We start from the raw sequence: 16,961 nt of genomic DNA on the forward strand, positions 1-16,961 counted from the left end.
CTCGTCAGTATAGCGTCACGTCTCCTCCTCCTTTACAATAAGCAAGCGTGAGGATCATCATTCACTTATTAACTTCAGCCTATGAGTACAGCACACTAAGGAAATGTCACCCGCTTGCTGATTAACCTATGGGCTCACTAGTGCAATTATCACATTCCTTTCTCTGGACCAATGGGCATAAACTTAGGGGAGTATTTATAAGTCAATTTACCCTTGTGTCTCTCACTTGCTGTTTTACAGTAACAGTCTTCCAAACGACCTTCCACCTATGGTTCTCAGATTATTATGTGCTAACTGTGTAGGAATACAAGTTAATAACTGACAAAAAAGTATTCTTATGGTTGAAATTATTTTTAAATCAATCAGTAAACTATCTTTTGAATCCACATTGTAAATATACCCATATCTAATATGCCCAGCCATCAGATAACCTTCATCACCCCATAATAGGCCTATAAGCTACCTGTTGTTACCATGACAAATACTGTATTTTCCGTCCCAGGTATGTTCCTGAAACACAATTTCAACAGACTAGCCAATCACTTTTTCCCTCACTTAAATGAGTCAAAGTTTGAGTAATATATTCTTTCATATACCATGTTGCCTTATAAATGCACTTCAGGATGTGGCAAATTGTCACGACTTCCTCCCAAGCTGCCTCCTCTCCTTGTTCGGGCAGGCTTCGGCGGTCGTCGTCACCGGCCTTCTAGTCACTGCCGCTCCTCATCTCATCATTCCATTTGTTTTGTCTTGTTTATTACACACACCTGGTTCATATCCCCTCATCAGTACCTGTATAAGTGTTCCCTCTGCCCCCTTGTCTTTGTGTGTGATTGTTTATTGTGGAGGATAGTGAAGCTTGGTGGAGCTCTGTGTATTTTGTATCACCGGGATATTTTCCTGTGTGCCTTGTATTTTCCAGTGCGCCTGTTTTGCACACTGGAGTGTTTATGACGCATTACTGCGTAACTTTGTATTTGCGGAATAAAGCCTGTTATTCTGTGATTTACCCTCCTGCGCCTGACTCCTTCAACATCACCTCATCACAGAATCACACACACGACATGGAGTCAGCAGGAGAAATGAACATGTCAGGAGTCGTGGCACGGGTCCGGGAACATTCTGATATGCTAGCCACCTTGGGAGAAGCAATGGATCGGGTTCTCCAGGTCGTCCAACGCCAGGAGTGGAGAGGACCCGATCCTTCGAGACCAGCTGAGCGACCGGATCCAGCCACCCACACCCCAGCACCCAGAGGGATTCAGCTATCCCGACCAAGGGAGTATGATGGGACCGCTGCCCGCTGCCAGGGATTTCTCCTGCAGCTGGACCTCTACTTTACAACCGTCAGCCCGACTCCATCGGAGCGGGAGAAGGTGTCCGCCCTCGTCTCCTGTCTCTCGGGGAAAGCCCTGGAGAGGGCCAACGCGGTGTGGAGTGAAGGAGGATCCGCATTGGAGGACTACGGGGAGTTCGCTAGCCTCTTACGGGCAGTCTTCGACCACCCGCCCGAAGGTAGAGAGGCGGGCGAGCGGCTGGTCCACCTGAGACAGGGGACGAGGACCGCGCAGGACTTCGCCCTGGAGTTTCAGACTCTAGCGGCTGGGTCCGGGTGGAATGAGCGGGCCCTCATCGATCACGTCCGAAGGGAGCTAGCCTGCCAGGACACCATGTTATCCTTCGATCAACTGGTGGACATGGCCATCCGGTTGGACATCCTGCTGGCTTCTAGAGGACGTCCTGGAAGGGGCCTGCCCGGATCCAACCCGGATCACGAGATGATGGAAATGGGTCGAGTGGCAATCCAGGAGAGCAGAGGACGACAGTGCCAGTGTCATTCTTGTGGCACAGGATGACATTCCGCTGCACGCTGCCGTCTGCGTTCTTTTGGGTCTGGAGGCGGCAGGCAGGGCATTCTCGCGTCACCCCAGGTATCGAACACCCACACTCATTCAGAGCCGTCTGCTGCGCACTATACCCTACCCATCCACTTTCCTGATTACACGGTAGTTCACCAGTGTAAGGCGCTGGACGATTCAGGTGCAGCTGGGAACTTTATTGACAGGTAATTTGCAAATAGTCTAGGCATTTCATTGGTTCCCCTATCCATTCTACTCCCCATCAGAGCACTTGACAGTCGACCATTAGGGTCCGGGTTTGTAAGGGAGGTTACAGCACCAGTCACTATGGTTACACACAAGACACATCGAGAGCAAGTCACTTTTTTTATTATTGAGTCTCCTTATTACACTGTTGTGTTAGGTCTTCCCTGGTTAGCACTACACAACCCCAACTTTTCATGGCCGCAGAGGGTTCTCACGGGGTGGTCGTGAAAGTGTCAAGGTAGGTGTCTAGGTGTTTCCGTTGGTGCAACCACATTGGAAAGTCCAGACACTACCTCCACCATGCGCATTCCCCCCAAATACCTCGATTTGGCGCACGCGTTTTCCAAAACGCAGGCGACCAAATTACCACCTCATCGGGCGGGGGATTGCGCGATAAACCTCCGGGTAGATGCTGTGCCTCCCAGGAGTAATGTGTACCCCCTGTCGCAGGCTGAAATGGAGACTATGGAGACATACAGTGGGGAAAAAAAGTATTTAGTCAGCCACCAATTGTGCATGTTCTCCCACTTAAAAAGATGAGAGAGGCCTGTAATTTTCATCATAGGTACACGTCAACTATGACAGACAAATTGAGGAAAAAAATTACAGAAAATCACATTGTAGGATTTTTAATGAATTTATATGCAAATTATGGTGGAAAATAAGTATTTGGTCACCTACAAACAAGCAAGATTTCTGGCTCTCACAGACCTGTAACTTCTTCTTTAAGAGGCTCCTCTGTCCTCCACTCGTTACCTGTATTAATGGCACCTGTTTGAACTTGTTATCAGTATAAAAGACACCTGTCCACAACCTCAAACAGTCACACTCCAAACTCCACTATGGCCAAGACCAAAGAGCTGTCAAAGGACACCAGAAACAAAATTGTAGACCTGCACCAGGCTTGGACTACTGAATCTGCAATAGGTAAGCAGCTTGGTTTGAAGAAATCAACTGTGGGAGCAATTAATAGGAAATGGAAGACATACAAGACCACTGATAATCTCCCACGATCTGGGGCTCCACGCAAGATCTCACCCCGTGGGGTCAAAATGATCACAAGAACGGTGAGCAAAAATCCCAGAACCACACGGGGGGACCTAGTGAATGACCTGCAGAGAGCTGGGACCAAAGTAACAAAGCCTACCATCAGTAACACACTACGCCGCCAGGGACTCAAATCCTGCAGTGCAAGACGTGTCCCCCTGCTTAAGCCAGTACATGTCCAGGCCCGTCTGAAGTTTGCTAGAGTGCATTTGGATGATCCAGAAGAGGATTGGGAGACTGTCATATGGTCAGATGAAACCAAAATATAACTTTATGGTAAAAACTCAACTCGTCGTGTTTGGAGGACAAAGAATGCTGAGTTGCATCCAAAGAACACCATACCTACTGTGAAGCATGGGGGTGGAAACATCATGCTTTGGGGCTGTTTTTCTGCAAAGGGACCAGGACGACTGATCCGTGTAAAGGAAAGAATGAATGGGGCCATGTATCGTGAGATTTTGAGTGAAAACCTCCTTCCATCAGCAAGGGCATTGAAAATGAAACGTGGCTGGGTCTTTCAGCATGACAATGATCCCAAAACACCGCCCGGTCAACGAAGGAGTGGCTTCGTAAGAAGCATTTCAAGGTCCTGGAGTGGCCTAGCCAGTCTCCAGATCTCAACCCCATAGAAAATCTTTGGAGGGAGTTGAAAGTCCGTGTTGCCCAGCGACAGCCCCAAATCATCACTGCTCTAGAGGAGATCTGCATGGAGGAATGGGCCAAAATACCAGCAACAGTGTGTGAAAACCTTGTGAAGACTTACAGAAAACGTTTGACCTGTGTCATTGCCAACAAAGGGTATATAACAAAGTATTGAGAAACTTTTGTTATTGACCAAATACTTATTTTCCACCATATATTGCAAATAAATTCATAAAAAATCCTACAATGTGATTTTCTGGATTTTTTCCCCTCATTTTGTCTGTCATAGTTGACGTGTACCTATGATGAAAATTACAGGCCTCTCTCATATTTTTAAGTGGGAGAACTTGCACAATTGGTGCCTGACTAAATACTTTTTTTCCCCACTGTACGTCTCCGAGTCCCTGCACCAGGCGTTCATACGTCCCTCCACTTCGCCCGCCTCCTCAAGTTAATTTTTTGAGAAGAAGAAAGACGGAGGTCTGCGCCATTGCATTGATTACCGAACACTGAATAAGGGGACTATACATTAGAGTTATCCTTTATGCCTCATTCCATCTGTGATCGAGTCAATGCATGGAGCACGCTTCTTATCAAAATTAGGTCTCCGGAGTGCGTACAACCTGGTGATTGTCCGAGAGGGGGATGAGTGAAAGACAGCATTCAGCACAACCACGGGGCATGACAAATACCTGGTGATGCCTTACTGTTTGATGAATGCTCCATCCGTCTTCCAGTCCTTTTTAAATGAGGTATTTTGGGACATGCTTGGTCGCGGTGTAGAGGTATACATCGATGACATTCTGGTGTATTCCGCTACGCGCGCCGAGCATGTGTCCCTGGTTCGCAAAGTGCTGGCCCGACTGTTGGAACATGACCTTTCTGCCAAGGCAGAAAAGTGTCTGTTTTTCCAATAGTCTGTCTCCTTCCTTGGATACCGCATTACCACCTCAGGTGTGGAGATGGAGGGAGATCGCAATTTCAGCCGTGCGTAATTGGCCGACTCCAACCACGGTTAAGGAGGTGCAGTCCATTATTGGCTTTGCCAACTACTATCTGAGGTTTATCCGGGGTTTGGCAAGGTCGCAGCTCCCATCACATCACTGTTGAAGGGTGGGCCATCCCGGCTCCGCTGGTCTGCTGAGGCTGACAGGGCCTTCAGTAACCTGAGGGTCCTGTTCTCCTCAGCCCGGTATTGGTCCATCCTGATCCATCACTACCGTTCATAGTGGAGGTGAATGCGTCTGAGGTAGGGATAGGCGCTGTCTTATCTCAACGCTCGGGCACGCCACCCAAGCTCTGCCCCTGTGCCTTCTTCTCCAAGAAGCTCAGCCCAGTGGAGCAGAACTACGGCGTTGGTGATCAGGAGCTGTTGGCTGTTGTCCGAGCCATGACCGTATGGAGGCACTGCTCGAGGGGGCGAAACACCCTTTCCTCGTCTGGACGGACAAGCGTATCCTGGAGTACATCCAGGCAGCGAGGAGGCTGAACCCTCGCTAGGCCAGGTGGGCCCTATTCTTCATCCGGTTTGATTTCACTCTATCTTACATCCGGGGTACGAGGAACGTGAAGGCAGACGCACTGTCACGGCTGTATGACCCAGAGGAGAGGTCATAGACAACACCCTCATACTCCCAGCCTCCTGCATTGTGGCGCCGGTAGTATGGGCGATGGACGCGGACATGTGTGTTACACACAGAGCCATCTCCACCTCAGTGTCCAGCTGGGCAGCAGTACGTGCCTGCTCTTGTCCGTGACCGTCTGATCTATTGGGCACACACGTCCCCCTCCTCTGGTCACCCAGATATTGGTCGTACAGTGCGCTGCCTGACCGGAAAGTACTGGTGGCCCACCTTGGCTAAGGACGTGAGGGTGTATGTCTCCTCCTGCTCGGTGTGCACCCAGAGTAAGGCACCTAGGCACCTCCCAGTAGGTAAGTTACAGCCCTTACCAGTTCCACAACAGCCATGGTCCCACTTGAGTATTGACTTCCTTACTGATCTTCCCCTCTCTCAAGGTAACATCACAATCCTGGTTGTTGTGGACCGCTTTTCCAAAGCCTGCCACCTCCTTCCTCTGCCCGGTCTCCCCACGGCCCTGCATACTGTGGAGGCCCTGTTTACACACGTCTTCCGGCACTACGGGGTGCCAGAGGACATAGTGTCTGACCGGGGTCCCCAGTTCACATCCAGGGTCTGGAAGGCGTTCATGGAAAGTCTGGGGTTCACGGTCAGCCTGAACTCTGGTTTTCACCCAGAGTCTAATGGGCAGGTGGAACGGGTGAATCAGTGTGTGGGTAGGTTCCTGCAGTCCTACTGCCAGGAACGGCCGGGGGAGTGGTCAGTGTTGCCATGGGCCGAATATGCCCAGAACTCTCTCCGCCACTCCTCCACTAACCTAACACCATTTCAATGTGTTTTAGGTTATTTACATTTTAGTCATTTAGCAGACGCTCTTATCCAGAGCAACTTACAGTTAGTGAGTGCATACATATTTTTTTTTTATACTGGCCCCCCGTGGGAATTGAACCCACAACCCTGGCGTTGCAAGCGCCATGCTCTACCAACTGAGCTACACGGGACAGGTTCTCAGCAGGTTCTGGCACCATGGCATCAGAGCCAGACCGAGGCTCCTGCAGTGGATGACTGGTTTTGGCGCACGGAGGAGACGTGGAACGCTGCTCACGTCCACCTCCAATGCGCCGTGCGTCACCAGAAGCCCAACGCTTACTGCCACCGCAGTGAGACCCCGGTCTTCGTACCGGGTGATCGGGTCTGGCTCTTGACCCGGAATCTGCCCCTTCGCCTGCCCTGCCGGAAGCTGAGCCCGTGGTTTGTGGGGACATTCAAAGTCCTGAGGAGAATAAACGAGGTTACCTATAGGTTACTACTCCCTCCAGATTACCTTATTAAACCCTCATTTCATGTGTCTCTCCTCAGGCCGGTGGTGGCTGGTCCGCTCCAGGAGTCTGAGGTGCGGGAGGTCCCTCCGCCCCCTCTGGACATCGAGGGGGTCCCGGCGTACTCCGTCCGTTCCATCCTGGATTCGAGGCGTCGGGTGGGGGGCCTTCAGTACCTCGTGGATTGGGAGGGGTACGGTCCGGAGGAGCGGTGCAGAGGAGCGGTGCGGGGTCCCGGTGAGGGATATCTTCGATCTCTGTGTGTGATTGTTTATTGTGGAGGATAGTTAAGCTCGGTGGAGCTCCGTGTATTTTCCAGTGCACCTGTTTTGAGCACTGGAGTGTTTATGACGCATTACAGCGTAACTTTGTATTTGCGGAATAAAGTCTGTTATTCTGTGATTTACCCTCCTGCGCCTGACTCCTTCAACATCACCTCATCACACACATTTCAAATTTGTGACTGTGTCAAAGATATGCATCAATACTGTTTTCTCACTTATTAAACAAAAAATAATGAATTCAATTGTTGAATAAAATGCATAGCCTAATTTACAAAATTGAAGTGTTAGGAAATACCGTTCTCTCAATTTCTAAATTCATTAATCATATACTAATTATCACATATTCCATATTTTTGTTTCTCATGTGTAATTAACAGATGCAAAATAGCCAGTGTGATTTCGAAACGGTTAGTGCTATCCGGAAACCTTTGGACGTTTCTACCCTAACCCTAACCCTTTACCCCTACCCATAACTATAACCATAATCATAACTTTTACCTAACCCTAACCCTAACCTTAACCGTAACTCTAACTCTAACCATAACCTAAACCCTTTCCTTAAACATTTTACATTTCAACTTCAATAGGGTAGGGCGTCCCAAGAATCCCGGATAGCAAGGACCATTTCTGAACCAGTGCAACAGAATAGAAGCCGTCCTGCTGAATAGAAGCCGTCCTCTTAGTCATCCTCAAGTCGACATCAGGAGTGGAAGTGTTTGGAGCATCGTAGTGATTGGTGGAAAATTGTAATGACCTAACTACACTCAACACTATCAAAAGAACAAGACCCAAACCTGGGGGCTGCATTGCATGCCTGTATTGTACTCAGTAATGTTTAGCATGTAATAGAGAGATAGATAGCTTGTTGACAATTGTGTTAGGAGTCAATTTCCACCTAATATAATCATCGGTAGGCCTACATTACTTGATGGGCACATAGGCAATTATAGCAATTAATTGTTGGAATACATTATACAGCTTTTAGGCACAGTTGAATGTGTATATTTATTGTCCAATTGATTAAAAGTATTACCATGAATTAAGGGTTCTCTGGCACCTTATGTACAATCTCTCTCTCTCACTCTCTCTCTCTCTCTCTCTCTCTCTCTCTCTCTCTCTCTCGACTTGTGTAATGTTTATATTACAGTTTTTCTCAATTGCTAAAACACAATTTCTGAAACCTTGCTCCATTTCCTGAAAACATTAAACACAAAACATAATCTTCAAGCACTATTTACAAAACCTCTGACTCCTCTGGCAAAATGAAACATTCGCCTCAAAACAGTTCTTCCTCCTCCTTGTACCCCTATTTTTACAGTACTGTACCCTGCATCTCACAAACTTGTCCTTTGTCTCTGTGATACTGTAATTCTTGTTCTTTGTTGATATGAACCTGCAACCAGTAAAAATCTATTGAGCAGTCAGTACTGTTAACAAATGGAAAGCACAATGTTCAGGGCCATACAATTTGTCAATTGTACAGTATACAGCCTACAATGCACTGTACTACAGTATACAATACTAAAAGGGACAAAAATCTAAGGAGTAAACATGTGATCAATGTGCTTCTTCTTGTCTTTGGGCTGGGTCAGGCCAGAGCACTTCGTCGACATCACAAGCAATATTGTCCCTCCTGAGGCAACGGGGGAAGAAGACTCTTGTGTGCCATACCCAGCCCTGACATGATTCCTCACCTATATCACCACAGGCTAAATCCATGGCTTGCAGCAGATTTACTCTGGTGTAGGGTTGTCTATCATACACTCTCCATCTCTAAGAGGAGAAAAACTCCTCAATCGGATTCAGGAAAGGGGAGTATGGAGGGAGGTACAAGTTCATAAACTGCCCATTGATGTTAAACCATTCCCTTACCTGAGCAGCTCGGTGGAAACTGACATTGTCCCACACTATCACATAGGTGGGAATGGGATTCTCATTTAGCTCTTGACCCTGCTGCTCTTGAACCTGCTGGTCAAATAAAATAACTCTTAGATTGGCAATACATCTTAGAAGGTGCTGGGTGTTATATGGCCCGAGTGTAACATGGTGATGTAGAACACCATGGTTGCTGATAGCAGCACAGATTGTGACATTGCCACCTCGTTGACCAGGGACTTCAACAATGGCCCGCTGTTCAATCATGTTCCTTCTCCTCTTTGTTAGATTGAAGCCTGCTTCATCGACAAATATTTACTCATGGGGTCTGTCCAAGGATTCCAAGACAAATATTGTCTGTCTGTGTAGAAATACAATATACTGTATGTAGGATTTTGTAAGTCGTACAGAGACAGTGCTATACTGTAGAGTACAATTAGGCCTACTGTATGCACTTCTGATTCACATACATTGTATGTACTGAAGAGTAATGTCATTCACATAGTATGTGTTAGTACTGTAGACAATCTGGATTACAGTAAATGTTTCTGAATGTTCACTTACTTGCACATACTGAGCTCGCAGTTATTTCACCCTTGGTGAGTTGCGCTCAAAAGGTACTCTGTATACTTGTTTCATTCGCATCCTGTTACGATGGAGGACACGGTCAATTGTGGAAATGCTCACACTGTTGATTCCCTGGAAGTGTGTGTTGTCTTGTATAACTTGATCTTGGATTTCTCTGATTCGTATTGCATTATCTTGAAGGACCATGCCAACTATAACGGCCTCTTGCTCCCGAGTGAATATAGCTGTCCTTCCACCTGCATGTGGCAGCCTTGCAATTCTACAAAAAGTAGTTGTGCAGTTACAAAACATATTCATGCAGTACAATACATACAGTGATTAACTTTACAAATGTCTATTGAAACAGCTGCATATAGTGTAGTACAGTAAATTTGCAATTACAAAAATACAGTCGTATACTGTACCTGTTCTCTTCTCTGAATGTCCTAACTATGGTGGACATACAAAATCGGCTCAAATTGGGTTGCACTCTAAGTCCTGCTTCCCTCATTGTCAGTCCATGGACAAGAACATGGTCTATGACTGTTGCTCGAATTTCATCAGATATTTCCACTCTTTGTCTTCCTCTTCGTCCTCCTCTTCCTCTTTCTTGCCCTCCTCCTCCTCTTCCTCCTCGTCGCCCACCTCGCATACGCACTCGTCCTCGTCCTCTCACATTGTTTCTTCTATCCATTCACAGACTTTCTCCTTCCCACCTTCAACAACCTGTTTGCTCTCTGAACTGGCTTGTATTGGTTGTGTTGCATCATTTGAAACAGGTTAAATCAATTTTGAGTGGTTGTGTTCAATCAATGACATGTGTTCTCTATTTGTATTTCATTGTTGCCACTTGTGTTTACCAGTATGGATGACATGTGCATTAGAGTGCAGAATGTGTTTTGAGAATGAGAATGTGTTTAGAGTTTTGCTGAAAAGTCTAAGTGAGATCTGCAAATTGTGTTTTACCATGTGAAATAGTTTAAGGTATTGACAACAGACTCCATAATTAGATAAATGAGTCCAGGCAACTGAGAACTTTGTTCAGCCAATGGGTTTTACTGTTTTAGCAATTGCGAAAAACTGTAACGTCTATGTACAGTCAGCCTTCCTGTGTAACTCAGCCCCGTGTCCTTTCATCTTGGCTCAGCGGCCACCTTTCTCACACAGATGAATTGGTTTCTGTGAATAAGCCGGAATGGCTGTCACTTCTCCTGGCACGATACAGAAAGAAACCAAACCCCCTACTCCTGCATGGAAACTGGCGCAGGCGCCTCCAACTGGACACAAACATTAGCATGACCGCTCTTCTCGTCCTAGCATGGCCGCTCCTCTCGTGGAAGGAGAGAAACACAGAGTAAAATGGCACACTCGAAGTGGATTGAGGTGGGCTTTTTGTTATGGGTCCTCTAACCAAAGTGCCAGAAGAAGAATTCTGACTTACCCCGCTCACACAGCTCTGCGTTTTTTCAACCACTGGCTCATTTGCGGTCTGGTGCTTGTTATGACTCCCAACACAAGACCTTGCCAATTATTCTTCATTGCCATGATGGCAAATGTGCTCTGAATATGAGGTACTTTCAGGGCCATTCTCTCTCTCTTTAGTCCTGTATATACCTGCCTTTAACATGCGTCCTTCGTCCTGATCTTTTCCTGATCTTGAGCTGATCTTGTCTGTTTACACATATAAGATCTGATCACAATCAGATCACAATGCGTCTTTTAATAGTCTATACTCATCTAGAAATGTGCCCACAATCAGAATGTGAACAACATCAGTACAAAGGCTGCTTGTTAGAACCAGGTATAAACAGGGCTTCTGTTAGGAAGCCATGCCCCTTCTGGACATGAGCCTGTGGGGTATCAAAGAGTACTGCTCATCTATCAACACATCAGGAATGATTTTGATGTTCCTGACTCTATCATACCACAACTTATTAATGGCAGGGGTTTATCTCTCCACTAGGATACCCGGGACAGGTAACCCCCCCCCCCCCACACACACACACACACACACACACCACATACAACCCCTCTTACCCCCTCGCAGACAAACCCTAAACATGCACACAGATCTGAGGAATTTTTGAATTTCCCAGAACCTGTAAACATGGCGTTTCACTTCAGCGTCTTTGATCTTCAAACACAGCAGCATTTTGGCTCCAGGAACAGGGAGCAGTGAGGTGACTGTGGTCTCTGGTTGCTCTGTGTTTTGTCGGGATGTTAGTGGTGGTGGCCATTTTGATGTATTCAATTCCATGAGTGTAGGTAATTTTTATTTTTTATTTGTATATATTTGAGTATTGTTATAAATTATTTTGGGGTGGTTATATATTTTTACAAAAACAAGTACCTCTATTTCCCAAATGCCACTTAGATTTTTTACTATCAATATAAATAAGAAACTGATACAAAATACAGAGTTGGCAGATGAACAATAGAGATATGGACTAATGATCAAATCGTACTTGATTGGCATTTGGCACGACTGAAATAAACCCTCATTCAGCTAAGACAGAAATGTGGCGCTTGTCAATAACAACCTGTTAGATGTAACGACAATCTCATAAACCATTTGTTGAAACACCCTCTGTATCTGCTAACTGGCATTCAAGCCTTCACCGCTGTGCTTTGTTGATCTCCCCCCTCTGAGATTTTTGGGGAACTTTGAGAAAGTTGCTAAGGTCTGCGTTTTGAAAACAATAATAATCAACAATAATCAGGGAAACAAAAACTTCTAAATAGATTTTTATATGACTTGACACAAGATGGACTGGAGATATGTCCCCCTACCACCCGCCCCCTCCCACTCCACTCAAAAACCCTTCAAAGATCTGTCGCCTACTTATTTCTTGAAGAAAAATCTGTTTATTGATTTGATGATATCTTTTACAGACAAACTCTGGCACCCACCCTCTTCTCAAATAGAAGATGGGAGGAAAGCTTTGCCTTTCGCTTTGAAGATTTTGTTCAAGATGTGATGTGACATCAATGTGTGTTGTCTATCTGATATCTTAAAGAGTCTGAAAACCCCAAAACATTAACAAGGCATCTGTCCTCCACAGGTTCTCACAATAATACACAAATGGAGCGGGACATGGTTACACCCCTGCAATATTCCCCGTGATGCAGACTCATATGCAGTAAGTCAATACTCTGATCTTAACATGATTTCTATTGTCTGGTCCTCACCAGAATAATTCAATTACCTGCGAGACTACAGAAACACAATGGGGGGAACAACCTACGTCTGCCTGTGCCTGTTTAACATGCAAAACAGCAGCAGCCCCAAGTTGGATAACAACATTTAAATCACAAACCATAGTTGTTTCCAAATGAAACTAAAAGCATTTTTACTTTTCATCGCTTCACAAACTCCCAGAGTGATGCTTTTCTTGAATCAAAGACTATTCAACAGGGCTGCTAATTTCCTCTGAGTTCATCAATGCTACGTATAGGCTCTGCTAGCCTTTTCCTTCCCCATAGGGTGCCCTCCTAGATTACCCCCCACAGACATAACCAGCTCCCTAGGATGGGAGTTCTGGCTGCAGCCCCTTGGTTCATGAGTTAGTGGGCTGGAAGGAGCTAATTTGATTGACTTTGAGCGCTAAGTTTTTTGCGGTGGTCCCCTGACAGTGCGAGACCTTTCTGGTCAGTGAGCGCATCGACTGGCAGTCAATCGGCACCTGACACATGTCAATGTCCAGTCCTCCAGGCCTGTGGTAGATAGATGGAGCTTGGAGGCAGATGCCCAAAGTGATGCTGATAAGATGGAATGGATATTGTTCTGGTTTGATTGGTTTTTGTGTCTCTTCACCAATGCATTTATCTGGTGGTCATTTCATGAAATTGTATAATAAGAAGCCAGAAATGCTTTTAACGTAGAATTCCTCAAAACATATATTTAATTTATAGGAAAGCACGCATTAGCTTTTAATATATGTTCCTACAATGTTTTCAGGTCAAAAGCTAGGTATCAGATAATAAAGAAGCATACTTTATTAACCGTCAGGAAATTTTATTTTAATCTTACAGTCGTAAAATGACAGACAGACATTACCATACATCACACATTACAGTACAATGTACAGTAAAAGGAACTGATCAAGGTGGGTATATTGAACTGTAGAAGGTGGGTATGTTGTACCCCACCTGACCAAGACCCTTGTCCCCCGATTGCTAAGTTTGGCCGAGCGGCCAGCTCTAGGAAGAGTCTTGGTGGTTCCAAACTTTTAAGAATGATGGAGGCCACTGTGTTCTTGGGGACCTTCAATGCTGCCGGCATTTTTTGGATAGCTCTCTTTTCTTGTCTATTGATGAGAACAAAGCTTACAAAGCCTTACCAAGAAACCCCCCTTTCCACACACATGCACACATGTACGCATGCAAACACACACACACACACACCCCCACCCCCCGCCCACACACAAACTCCCTCCCACGACAACAAGTACACACAGACCCCCCGTCCCGTCCATACACACATTCCACCCTGCCCCCCATCCCCACACTCACTCATTCTCTTATTTAGATATTACATATTTCATACACTGAACATAAATGTAAAAGCAACATGTAAAGTGTTGGTCCCATGATTAGTGAGCTGAAATAAAATATCTCCAACATTTTTTGTACACACAGAAAGCTTATTTCTCTCAAAGTTGGTGCACAAATTTGTTTACATCCCTGTTAGTGAGCTTTTCTCCTTTGCCAACATAATCCATCCACCTGACAGGTGTGGCATATCAAGAAGATTATTAAAACGCATGATCATTACACAGGTGCACCTGTAAAAGGCCACTCTAAATACAATTTTCAGTTTTGTCACATAACATCATGCCATAGATGTCTCAAGTTTTGAGGGAGTGTGCATTTATAATAATAATAATAATAATAATATGCCATTTAGCAGACGCTTTTATCCAAAGCGACTTACAGTCATGTGTGCATACATTTTTAGGTATGGGTGGTCCCGGGAATCGAACCCACTACTACCCTGGCGTTACAAGCGCCATGCTCTACCAATTGAGCTACAGAGGACCATGAAACAGAGACAAGTCATCTATAGAGTGACAATAAGTAATTCAGCTTTTTACGACAAACAAAAAACATCCTGTGACTTAATTTACAGTCATGTAAAACATAACAGCATTAACAGTAAACAAGTGTGTGTCTGTAGTGGCTTATATGTTTTGTGTGTGTTTTTGTCCAGCCCAGGAAAGTGAGCAAATTCCTGTGTGTGTGCGTGCAGAGGTGTAAATGTACTGTAAACGTACCTGTGTGTGTGTGTGTGTCTCAGTCTTTGTGGCCTTTTTTTCCTGTAGGAATCAGTCAGTTCTCTACCACCCTAGCAGTGAGTTAGTTAAGTGAAGGAGAGCGTTCAGTAGTCCACAGCAATTCTATGTAGGGCCACTTGGTCTGGAGGCAGCGTTTCACTGGAGTGTCGTCTGTCCTCACCATGGGATCCTCAAAGCCCAGGACCAGGGCTGTACCCTGCACATACTCCACCCTCTCGTTGTGGTTGGACTGTTTCAGGCCATTGTAGTGGTAGACAGGGAAGGAGTCTGGGATTCCAGTATCCTGATCAGGGAAGAACTCCAGGAGGAACGGAGCCAGCAGCACGATCCCCAAGCCCTCTGGATCCAACGTACTCTTCATCAGATTCACATAGTATTCGGGTTCTGAGACGAGGTCTAGTGCCTTCATCACCTCCTCCAACAGAGAGTCTGGAATAAAGCCGTTATCTTCTGGGTCGAAGGTTTGGAAGACTCTCCTGGCCTGTTCAGATGGAGACTCAGGAGCCACCAGACACATCTCCTTGGCGAAGAACACTGAGAGATGAGTCTCACTGCCAAGGATCCATATAGGGAACTTCGGAGACTTCAGGAACGCACCCACCTTGCAGTAGCGTAGTGACTCCATGAGAGAGAGGAAGCCCACTGATGCCTGGTTGTGGATACCATGGAGCTTCATGCAAGAGCAGTCCCTGTCTCCGTTCCACACATTAGAGACAGCATGGCCCGTCACTAACAGGTTAACCAGACTCTGACTGCCGTGGCCATAGACTGGATCTATGAGAGGCTCTGTAGTATCTTCAATCTCATTCCTGATGTTCTCTATCCCTGTCACGGATTCAGCCGAGGCTGCTCCTCCTCCTTGCTCGGGCAGGCTTCGGCGTTCGTCGTCCCCGGAGTACTAGCTGCTGCCGATCGATGTTTCGATGTTTGTCTTGTTTGGTCTTTATTGTTTACACCTGTCCCATTATGTTTTATTGTGTTCCCTTTATAACCCTCTGTTTCTCATTGTGTATTGTACGTAATTGTTTTGGTCTTTGCGGCAGTTGCCCATGTGTGCGGGTCTTATTATTTCCTCGCTGTTTGAGGTTGCCTGTGTACTTTGTATTTTTGCACTGCATCCAGTAAAGTTTCTGCCAGTAGCTCGGTGTCCTGCTCTTGACTTCGCCTACCGCATACACGTCGCTGTGACAATCCCCTTGGTGAGGATGACAGAGTAGAGGAAGAGCAGGACTCCACAGAGCCCTTTCCAGGTTTCGTAGAGAGACACAACCTCCTCTCTAAGCTCTGATAATGACTTCACAATACGCTTCTGGAGGATGCTGTGAAACCGCTCAAAGCCAAGATCCTCAGCAGACAAAGCAGTAGGTTGCTGGTCTTGCAGGTTCTGGCTGGTCTCTGGACCCCCTGTGAGGGGTGTGTGAGTGTTAGTGTGGGGGCTCTGTCCCTTGGCCCAGGTCACTAGGCAGTAGGAGGTAATGGAGGAGGTAGAGCAGGCCTGTTCCAGGATCTCAGCCAGAGTAGAACACAGGGCCGCTTTCTGCTCCTCCTCTGTGATGTGTCTCCAGTTAGAACTCTCTCTGTTAAACAAGATGTTCTTCAGAAGGAAGGCCTGTACAGGAGCAATGACAGTGCAGGGTCCTCCTTCAAACTACTCCAGTGCTGTGTGTTCTGTCTCACTGAAGACCAACCCTTGGGTCCATCTCCGAAAGATTGAAGCGGACATCCTGTTGCTGCCTGGTCTTTCCCAAACTATATCCACAACCTCTTTATTTAACTCCCCCATAGCTCCTTACCTTACTCTGGTCCTACAGCCCTGGCTAACGGTTAGCTGGATAGCTAACTACAATCAAATACAGAGCTGTCACTGCGCACACAGCCACAGTCCCGTTCGGATTTTCCAGGAACTGGTGCTTCACTTCCCTCAGCAGACGGGGACGGTGGCATCGGCCACAACGAAGCTCCGTGACAGGGCAGTCTCCCCGGTCTGACCAGCGGACAGGCGGGAGATATGAGCATCAACATTAGTTAGTTAGTTAACCTAGCTAATGTTAGGTGGGCGCGTCTGACCGGCTATCTTAGCGTGGGCCCACTTCTCCAGCAAAGCAGTGTGCGTAAACTAGCTACCTAACGCTAGCTGTCTAGCTAATTGGTCAGCTGTCCAGATTGATAACAATAAATTAGCGAGCCAGACTGTTAGCGAACTGCTCAATTCCCCTTGGTCAAAGTCGTACCGTCCTTGCTAGCCTGC

At 46.4% G+C, this 16,961-nt stretch overlaps 1 pseudogene across 1 annotated transcript; it reads right to left on the minus strand.

The window, feature by feature from the left end:
- Positions 1-14,774: 14,774 nt before the first annotated feature.
- Positions 14,775-16,496, minus strand: LOC311129185 (ubiquitin carboxyl-terminal hydrolase MINDY-3-like; annotated as a pseudogene). Its single transcript has 2 exons — positions 15,890-16,496; positions 14,775-15,538 (listed from the first exon to the last, which is right to left on the minus strand). The product of its transcript is annotated as a ubiquitin carboxyl-terminal hydrolase MINDY-3-like (transcript).
- Positions 16,497-16,961: the final 465 nt, after the last annotated feature.

This window comes from Coregonus lavaretus (assembly GCF_964263955.1).
Source record: "Coregonus lavaretus genome assembly, chromosome: 5".
In the NCBI taxonomy this organism is placed as follows: Eukaryota; Metazoa; Chordata; class Actinopteri; order Salmoniformes; family Salmonidae; genus Coregonus; species Coregonus lavaretus.